The following is a 10,726-nucleotide window of genomic DNA, read 5'->3' on the forward strand; positions in this document are numbered from 1 at the left end:
AGGTCTGCTGAGGGGAACTCCCTCTGACAGACAGGTTGCGGGGATTTCCCCAGTGGGCCAGGTCGGGTCCCCCTAGAGGAGGGACTGAGATCATCCGCCTCTTCTGATGCACAGGATCTATGCGCAGGCGGATGAACCATCTCTGAAGACGTCTCATATGAAGCAGACCCAGCGGAACAACCACGTGAGCCGCTGACATCATTCCCACTAGTCGCATAAGTGACAGAGCTGTCACTACGCTGTGGGGTTTGACACGGAGGAGAAGCGCTGACAGCGCGTCTGTTCTCGGTTGAGAGAGCCGGGCTCTCATTGAGTTTAACTCCACCTCCAGATAAACGATCATCCGGGATGGGAAAACAGAACTTTTTTTCCAGTTTATTGAAAACCCCAGAACTGTCAGATGTGCGGCCAGCTTCTTTGTCTGTACCGCTGCCTCCTCTCTGGACCGAGCCAGCAAAAGCAGGTCGTCCAGATAAAAGAGGATTCTCATCCCTGCCGAGCGCAGCGGCTCCAACGCCGTCTCCACACATTTGGAGAACGTGCGTGGGGCGAGAGAGTAACCGAATGGCAGGCGTTGTATTGATATGAGATCCCCTGATAAGCAAAACGCAGATATTTGGAGGTAACCCATGGGGGGTTCGGATCGAAAGGGCTGTAAACCAGCCTCACCAGGTGAATATTCACCCAGGCTCACAGCTTGGTGTTGAGCGGGGGCATCACTGATGCACCGCTTCGTGGGGAGCTGCTGTTGTGCATCCTCTGTGATCTCACCCACTGACATCTGGGGAGGACAGGAGGGAGAAGGCAGCGAGCGGAGCTCTACCTGAGCAGCATAGTATGCTCTCGTGGAGTCATGCTTTGAAACTGTGAGAACGTGGAGCCTCTTAAACGGCCGTTTAAAAGGGGCCGTCTCATTAGGAGTGGGGAATGTGTGTGAGGGAAACACAGCGAGATCGTACGATCTGGCTGAGCTGGAATAAAACGGAAAATTGCTCTTAGAGAAATTTATGTGTTTTATTTCAAAACAATCAGTAGTTTTACACACATCCCCCCCCCCCCACCAGTCACTTTTTAAATCGCCGTGGCTCCTGCGGAGGGTTGGACCAGGCGCACGCCAACTGCCAACCTCTGCGCTGCTGCTGCGGCCGAGTAGACGGAGCAGTGGGCGGAGGAACTCGGGGAGCTGCGGCAGCAGCCGTGGAGCGTCTCTGCCAGCGGCCGGTGGTGTGGGACGACCGGAAGCCATGTCTCCTGACCCGCTCAAGTTCCTCTTGAGAGGTTTGCATCTGGCCCAGCAAGGACTGGAAATGAGGACCGAACAGTCCGTCCCTCCAGTAACTCCTTCTTAAAATCCTCAGGGATGGAGGAAGAGAGCCGAAGCCACATCTGTCGCTGCAGCAAGGTCTGCCAGGCAGCGATGCGGGAGGAGCACACAGCCGACGCCGCACAGAGGTTGAGGATGGTGTCTGCTAGGTTGCAAAATTCCTCCACATCCTCCGGAGGCAGCTCCATCTCCCGAGCCTTCTTAGAGATGGCGTAGGCCAGGAAGGCGGTGTTGTTGGTCGCTGCAGCGACCTGAGCGGCACACTGGTGAGAGCGATCAGTCAGCCTGGCCGTGATCTGATCACTGGGGGAGGGGGGCACAGGCCGTCGTCCGACGCGCCGGGCCGACCTAACCCCAAAAACCGCCGACAGACTGGGCTCTAGAGCGGGAACTGGGGGAAACCCCTGATCCGTCAGTGCCTCCACCCTCGTGATGGGTGTGAAGGTGGAGACCGGTGCCTTCAGCTGTAGCGGCTCGGCCGCCACTCCCAACAGGTAAGTCGTTACCGCCGGAAAACGGGGCCAAACCGGATCTCGGCGAGTCGAATGAGCCGGGGCGAATTTTCTCGCCAGGTCATCAGTCGGCAGCTGGGCTAGAGGCGCGGGAACAGGGACACCTTTAGCCTCAACTACTTTAGCAATGATGTCCGGCAGCGCGCTAACAAGTGCGCCCATCGGGGTGGTCGCCGACATCGGGAGGCCCTGAGCCTGGACTGATTTAGTATCTGCCTCCGCGTCCTCCGTCCGGAGGAAGGGAGTGGAGACATCAGTTGCTGTCTCTGGGGAGGAATCGTCCAATTCACGCCCAACACCAAAGATGTCCAATGCCTCATCGAGGGAGCATTGGTCCGCTATGGGGAATTCCCCTTCTAGCGGGGAGAAAATGGCTAGACGCCGCTGCTTCTCCTCCTGAGGCAGACGCCTGCAGGAAGGGCAGGTGGACCGCGGGGTCAAGGCCAGGCTTGCATGATCCGGACCGAGGCAGCCCTCGCAGATGGCATGCAGGTCATAGGTCATGATGTAGCTTGTGTTGCAAGCCGGGCAAAGGCGGATAGTGCCGACATTAGCCATGGTTCTTCTTGTAATTAGTGCTGTTAAGCTGTTCGCTGAAGAAAAATGGGAGCCGTTTGTCCGGTCTCACCGTAATTTATACGGACCGGGGTGGGGCCCACACAGCAGGTGGGCGTGGACTAAAGTTTTCAGTGCTGCCGCGCGAAGGGATAAACCCACTAGCGATAGCCTTAAAGGGCGAAGCCTATACGAAATAGAACACACACCCACACACACACACACACGCACACACACACACACACACATACACACACACACACACACGCACACACACACACACACAGACACAGACACACACCCACACACACCCACACACACCCACACAGACACACACATACACACACACACATACACACACACCCACCCACACAGACACACACACACACACACACCCACACAGACACACACATACACACCCACACAGACACACACATACACACCACACATACACACACACACACCCACACACACACCCACACAGACACACACATACACACACACCCACACAGACACACACACACCCACACAGACACACACATACACACACGCACACCCACACAGACACACACACACACACACACACACACCCACACAGACACACACATACACACACGCACACACAGACACACACACACACACCCACACAGACACACACATACACACACGCACACCCACACAGACACACACACACACACACCCACACAGACACACACACACACACACACCCACACAGACACACACACACACACCCACACAGACACACACATACACACACACACACCCACACAGACACACACACCCACACACACCCACACAGACACACACATACACACACACACACCCACACAGACACACACACACACACCCACACAGACACACACATACACACACGCACACCCACACAGACACACACACACACACACACCCACACAGACACACACACACACACACACCCACACAGACACACACACACACACCCACACAGACACACACATACACACACACACACCCACACAGACACACACACACACACACACCCACACAGACACACACATACACACCCACACAGACACACACACACACACACACCCACACAGACACACACACACACACACACCCACACAGACACACACACACACACCCACACAGACACACACACACACACACACCCACACACACACACACACACACACCCACACAGACACACACACACACACACACCCACACAGACACACACACACTCACACCCACACACACACACACACCCACACACACATGCATAGATTACTATCTTTCTGAGGACTTTGCATTGACTTTCATTGATATTCAGTAATTTCTATGGCTTAAACCTGACATGACACCTAACCCTTTGACCAGCTTCATAGGGGGCAACTACATGGCGGCCATGTTGTGTGGGGAACTTAAACAGCATGTACTGCTGTTCCAACATCCACACAACAGTGATTGACCCTAAAGGTCAATTTCTTTCATCAACCCTCCATGCTTATTAATGATTATTTAAAGCTTATAATAACATACACAATGGTTTTACAATAGCAAGCAGGTTCTATATAACTAATAGAAATAACCCAGACCTGAAAGGAGAACCAAGCTAGATTTTTCAAACTAAGATAAAACATGCTCTGCAAAATAAAAGCCTTTACATTTTAAACAATAGATGATTGCAGCACTGGCCTTCACATTACTGTTGGAGTTCACCCAGTGTTGGAAATAGGACTTTGGGGGACCTTTGAAATAAGGCCTTCTGAAACTTTCAAAATAAAAGCCTCAACCTTCCATACTTACTAATGATTTTTTAAGCTTATAATAGCATTCATAATGATTTTTAAATAGCAAGCAGGTTCTGTATAACTAATGGAACTAACCCAGACCTGAAGTGACAACCATGCTGGACTTTCAAAATAAGACAAAACATGCTCTAAAAAATAAAAGCCTTTGCATTTTAAACAATAGATCATTTCAGGACTGAGCTTCACACTAATGTTGGAGCTCACCCAGTGTTGCCCATTTAAAATAAGGCTTACTGAAACTTCCAAAATAAAAGCCTCAGTCTTCCAGAGTCACTAGTAATATTTTAAGGTGATAATAGCATACATAATGATTTTTAAATAGCTAAACCTAACGGCCAGAGAAACTTTGTGGTCCGAGAAGCACGCACCAAAAGGCAGGCCCCGTCTAAATTTCTTCCGAAATTTTCTAGTTAGTACATATTATGCAATGAACAGGAATGTTTTGTATATGCATGTACCTGGTGGAGGGGGTGGAGGTGATGGAACGACGTCCCAGGGTGACCTGGTTGATGTTGTAATAGCCTGGGCTGTCCAGGTCTGCCAGAGAGAAGTTTGGGCCTGTCGCTGTGGCCACTGGAGCTAAGACATGCAGACATAGAGACCCATCACACAGAAGAATAATGCACAATTTCTTTATTTTGCTAAATAAATTTAGGTAAGCTTTTAATGCATAAGCCAATGAATGTATTGTTATGCCCCTTGTTGAGGTCAGCATGCCCACAAAGGTTCATTAAGATCTAACAAATGGTTACAAACCACATATGCCCCTGTGTATCGAATCTATGTGTGACGTTGGCATACTGCACCCAGTGGTAGCTGGGGTTGTAAGTCTCTGCCACTGATACTTTGCGGCTGGGAAGCGTAAGAGCTTGGTAACCACTGCTGACAGGAAAGCTCATAAGGGCTCTGTGAAGTGGCCATCTCTGCCTTTTTAACTAGCAATCTTAAAGTCCGACACAACATACGTCTTCTTCAGTAACTTTGAAAACCTGCCCTGGTAGCAGGCCGCATAAAAATCCCAAAGAAAGCTTGATGGGATATTTTGGAGCTTTTTGAAGTAAGGTTCTGTGGGGATGTTATGTGGAGTCAATATTTTACCTGACTTACCAAACTTCCTGAAGTTATTCTTTGTGGATAAACACAAATTTGCCCCAATTTGTTTTTTCCAACCTCTTCCCAAGTCTCAAGTGTTCTGCAGCCTCTAACTAGTTTTCTAAGACTGCCCTGCATTTGGCTCCACCCATCTTCCCATTAACTCAACCTGTCCGCGCCGAAGAAAAGCATGATTGCTGCCACCATGGGGGTCGTGTGTCCAGGTGATACACAGTTAGGTTTATGCCACACATATCCTTTTGCATCTTCAACTGTTAGCTTTAGTCAGTGGGAACAACTGATTAACCTTTCTCCAAAACAAAATTGCACAGAGAGTTACCTACTGCAGGTAAGATATTAACAGCCCTTAACCTGTCCACAGAACCTCACTTTAAAAAAGTCTGAATTAAACCTTTAGAGACTGCAGCCAAACACAGAGTATGCCTTTTTAAGATAGGTTAGCTTACTAAGTAGGTTACCTTTACATAGCAAAAATTAAATTTTAAGAGAGGGGAAACAAATATATTTTCTGTATCACAGGGACACACATTGTGCAGATGTTTATTCTTATTTTACCAATTTTCTAACAGTATAAGATAATGTATAGGGCTGCTTTATTTTGAAATATGATTTTCTTCAACTGCAACTAGTTCCCATACCTAGGTTTTACATTACAATGCTCAAATGTTCTGAGTAACCTTCTATCAGAAACAGAGACAACGGCTGATACTAGTAATTGCAGCGTTGACTCACTCTGTGACACGCGGACCAGCTCAGCCACGTTCCACACCCCTGAAGTCACAAAGCAGTCGTGGAAACTCAAGTGGCCTGGGTAAAAGGCGGAAAGAAAAGTGTACATCAGTGCGGATTGTCTGGTAGATACAAAACTCCAAACATGGATGAAATTTCAGGAACATATGCGATGACACCTTTGGTACAAAAGGAAATGCTGTACAGGCTGTAGTCCAGTGGGGAACATGTGTTTTCTATAAGGTGGTTTCAGAAGTGTAATTTTCTTCAATGTTAACATTTTAACGCACATATCTAAGCAGGTCCAGTCCGGGGCTATAATCTCCAAACATACATCTATATACTGCATGACATATTTTGCATTTAGAGCTTTATCTACAACGCCTTACAAAAGTATTCACACACTTACTTTAAAATACTTCTGTTAGTCTATAAATCACTGAATGGCTTAGTACCAAAATATATTACAGACTTGTTGTCAGTGGATCAACCATCCAGACCTCTCAGGTCTTCTGGCTCAAATCTACTCTGCATACACAGAACCAGAACCAAACATGGAGAAGCAGTTTTTAGTTCTTACGCTCCACTAATCTGGAATAAACTGCCAGAAAACTGTAAAAGCGCCAAAACCCTAAGTTGCTTTAAATCAAGATTAAAAACTTATTTGTTTAGAGTGGCCTTTGACTGGGTCATCTAGGCATGATTAGTTGCGTTTTCAGTCCAATTTTCCTTTCATTTTCTTGTCCATTATTTTATTCTCTTTATTTTAATTTATTTAACTTTTTTAAATTACCTCTGTTGTTTGATTTTATCATTTGCTTTGTTTTTCTGTCTGTATCTGTGTTTATTTGCTTTGTGATTGTATTGTAATTGTATTTACAGCGCTTTGAGTGTCTCGTTGCTGAAAAGCACAATATAAATAAACTTACCTTACCTTACCTTACATTTTGTAACTATTATAACCAGAAACCTAAGTAGATTTTACTGACACAAAATGGTGCATATTTTGTGAAGTGGAAGCAAGATGACACGTTTTCAGTTATTTTCACAGAAAAATGGCTGGGCCATACACATGAATATGCTTTTTGCAAACCTTGGTTGGTTGCACTGAATTTTATTGTTGTGTTTCAGAGGAAAGGGGTCTGAATAAAAAATCCACATATGGTAATACAAATGCTATCTTATTTCCCATTATCTATGACGACTATGCCAAGATTCTGCAAAAGACTATTCCTTTACTCTAACAAAGTTACCTTCCTCTTCCACCAAGAATTGCCTGTTTTCCACTTTTGTAACATCTGTATGAACTCCTTTAATTTTTCTTTCTCTTGTTAATTGTTTAATCATTTTGAAACTTCCTACTTTACTGTCAATCATAGGGTCTCCCTCTGTATTGCTTGCTCTGTAGTTTGACGCTGCATATGAGACAGTGTTGATGTTCACTTCAGATTTGATTAAAATTACATAGTATTTATCAACTAGGATTTGCATTTAAACACAGTAAAATATTGATCTGCATGAGATTTGCAGTTTAGCAAGAGGTAAATAAAATATATAAAATAACAGGAATGAAAAACAAGCCTGACCTGTTAACACACCCTCTTTTTTTTATTTCATCCTTCACTTCTGCTCTCCAACACCCCCCACCCTTCTCATTTCTTATTCAGTCCCTCCATTCTCCTGCCTTGCCCCATTTCTTAGCACATTGTCCGGGGGTTAACTGTAGCAGGGACAACGCATGAAGTCAGTGCTCAGCTCAGCAGCGTACATGTGGTTCAAATCTTCCAATAACGTCAGTGTGATTTATGAGCGGCACCACAAACTGAGCTCGGCCCCTCCACAGTACAGTACCATCAACTTCCTTACCATAATAAACGTAGCCCCAAATCTGCCCGAACACACTAACACACTGACAGGACTGCATGGTGGGGAGGTGTGTGAAAATGTACTTGCCTTCGGAATTGTTTGTCAGGGCTTTATGAATGCATGTGAAGGTATGCACGCATGGGATTAAGTAAAGTAAGCTTACCATTTGCTGGGGGTTTGATGTCTGTATCGCCTTGCTGGTTTGAACTGTCTGATTGTCCTGATTGTTCTGAAAAATAGAAAGAGAGAGAGGAAAAAACCTGCGGTTAGTTCATCGGTCGTTTTTAAGATTAAGAGTGCAGGTTCTCTTCAAAGACTTGTCGGGAAATAGCATCCTCAGATCTGACATTAAAAATAAAGACAGACACAGGTTTCCACCTGAGCTGAATCTCATTTCAAAATCAACAGATGTCAAAGCTATGTCACTCTCTGCTTCTGGAATCCATCTAAGCAGAAAGGGACTTTTTATAGAAGTGTTTTAGCACAATTTTCTCACATTATAGGGGAGAAAAAAACACTTATGAAAATCTGGACACACTGTCTCAGTTAAGGCCTTGGGTAGGACGGACAAGATGCTTAAAATATGAAACAACATTACATTTTTACATGGAAGTTGACTGATCTTTGGGGGGTTAAGATATGGGTTGACCTACGCCTTCAGCGTTGACCTCTCACAAGACACAAGAAAGGCCTCTTACTTTCTGGGTATCGCTTAGATCAGGGGTCTGCAACCTTTACACTCATACAAGTCATTTGTCCACTTGGTCAAATTAACAGCAATTTGTCTAGAGTCACAAAATCTCCACCACCTGTTAAAGTCATAGCTTGGCATGTAGTATAAACACCTGCTTTATGAGATGAGTTTTTTCCATGGTTACAGAAGCTTTGTTTCTATGTTAAGGTTTAAAACCTACAGTATCAAACTTTTTGGACAATTATTATTCATGGAAAAGGAAGAAACAAATATGAACTTTGATGCCTAATGATCCATTACTGTCAGAGATTGAATAAAAATACACAGAAAACCTGCTAAAATCACCCTTTTTAGTACTTGTATACACTGATGAGTTCTACACTCTAAACGGAGGATGTCCACGGCCACCGTCTTTATGGCTACTTCAGCCAAGCGCTGCAGGCCCCTTTGTTTTATGTTTCTGATAAAGTGAAAACATTTTTCAGTCAGTTTATCTTTAGAATGTAGATTCTGCTAAGATTGAACAGCGTTCTGTGGCTCTGACACAAACCTTTTCACTAAAGGCCTTCAGAGTTCTGCTGCTGACTTGTAAAGTATGCATTTTTATATTTAGCATCTAATTTAGTACGAATCTCCTGTGTGAGTTGACCACAACTTCTCTATGTGGCATACAGGAGTACATGAACTGCCTACTTCAGTGGGTTTTTCTTGGCCTGAGGGTTGCCATTCTTCCTCAGGTGTGTAATGCAGCCTTGTTGAGTTTTATGGTTTTTATCATATATACTATTTAGGCTAATTACCCTACAGTGCTTAGCTTTTAAGAGCGCCTTGAGCTGACACTTCTTAGGCAGAACGTTAGCCCGTTACAGCCTGCATCAGGCCCATCAATCTCAACATCTCCTAAGCACAAAGTCAGAGTCCCAATCTTGGGTGGCAGCAGCACATTGCAGCAAACTGCTGCACCATTCAGCCCGTCTGCCCATTGCCAAAACAAAAACAAAACAAAAGGGGACATGAAATCACCTTATCATTTGCTGGCCAATTAGGAAAGGAAGAATGTCTTGAGGACTGGGATTTCTTTTTTTTTTTTTTACAAAAACCTCCTGCCTCATTCTGTGAGAGTAATAGTCCAACTTCAGGTCTTTCTCCCACAATGTCTCTCACACTCGTTGTGTCTCTGATCCTGTGTCTCTCCCCGCGCCGTCGCTCCGTGGAATCCTGGCAGCCATCTTAGCGCTTGGCAGCCATTTTAGATTTGGCGGTACCCGTGCATTCCTCCTAGCTGACAGCACACCCACACATACACACAAACACACTCACACGCTTAGCTCACTCTCTCTCTCTCGCACACAGCCCCAATGGTCTTAAAGAGAAAAAGACCTACAGAGGATATGCAATGTTAATGGAGTGAGGATAAAAACCGCTGGGATGTTATTCTGCAGTCCTCTGAGTATCCTCTGCACTTATAGCGTGTTATAGAAGGCAGTCAAGTTGATCAGAGCAACAAGATCTACTTTAACAGTAGAAAGAAGTGTGGAAAAAAACAGCAAGGAGCAATAATTTGTCTCCATGAAGTTAATCTTGTATATAAATATATATATAATCAAATAAATTCTAACCCCAACCTCAACCCCAACTAAAATCTGATGGAGTATCTCTCTACAACAGAATACGTTGAAACCCAATGAAACCCCCAGGCTTTTAATTTATCTTCGTTACACTTTGTGACAGCTCCCAAGCCAAAATGCAGTGCCCAGTTGTCATGACAACTCAGATGGCACTGTACACTTAAAGTCCCTGATGATGAGTGGTTGTTGAAGCTTGTGTGTGCATACTTGTTTTTCAGAATCAGAATCAGCTTTATTGCCAAGTTCGTACATACAAACAAGGAATTTGACACCGGTACACTTTGCTCTTTTGTTCTGTTTTTGCATTACAGAATAAACATATTTACAATGTACAATATACACATATATAATAAAAAGGTGCATTTGCAACATCTGTATGCTGTTGTTTTGTACTCTATTGAATGTTCATCAGAGAAACAACCTGGAGGAAGAAACTGTCTCTGTAGCGGCTGGTTTTAGTGAACAGTGCTCTGTAGCGCCACCTGAAGGTA

At 45.1% G+C, this 10,726-nt stretch overlaps 1 long non-coding RNA gene across 1 annotated transcript; it reads right to left on the bottom strand.

The window, feature by feature from the left end:
* Positions 1 to 4,658: 4,658 nt before the first annotated feature.
* Positions 4,659 to 8,145, bottom strand: LOC124865139. Its single transcript, XR_007037470.1, has 3 exons — positions 8,077 to 8,145; positions 6,051 to 6,125; positions 4,659 to 4,784 (listed from the first exon to the last, which is right to left on the bottom strand). It is a non-coding gene; the product is annotated as an uncharacterized LOC124865139 (long non-coding RNA).
* Positions 8,146 to 10,726: the final 2,581 nt, after the last annotated feature.

This window comes from Girardinichthys multiradiatus, unplaced genomic scaffold (assembly GCF_021462225.1).
Source record: "Girardinichthys multiradiatus isolate DD_20200921_A unplaced genomic scaffold, DD_fGirMul_XY1 scaffold_27, whole genome shotgun sequence".
Taxonomy (NCBI): Eukaryota; Metazoa; Chordata; class Actinopteri; order Cyprinodontiformes; family Goodeidae; genus Girardinichthys; species Girardinichthys multiradiatus.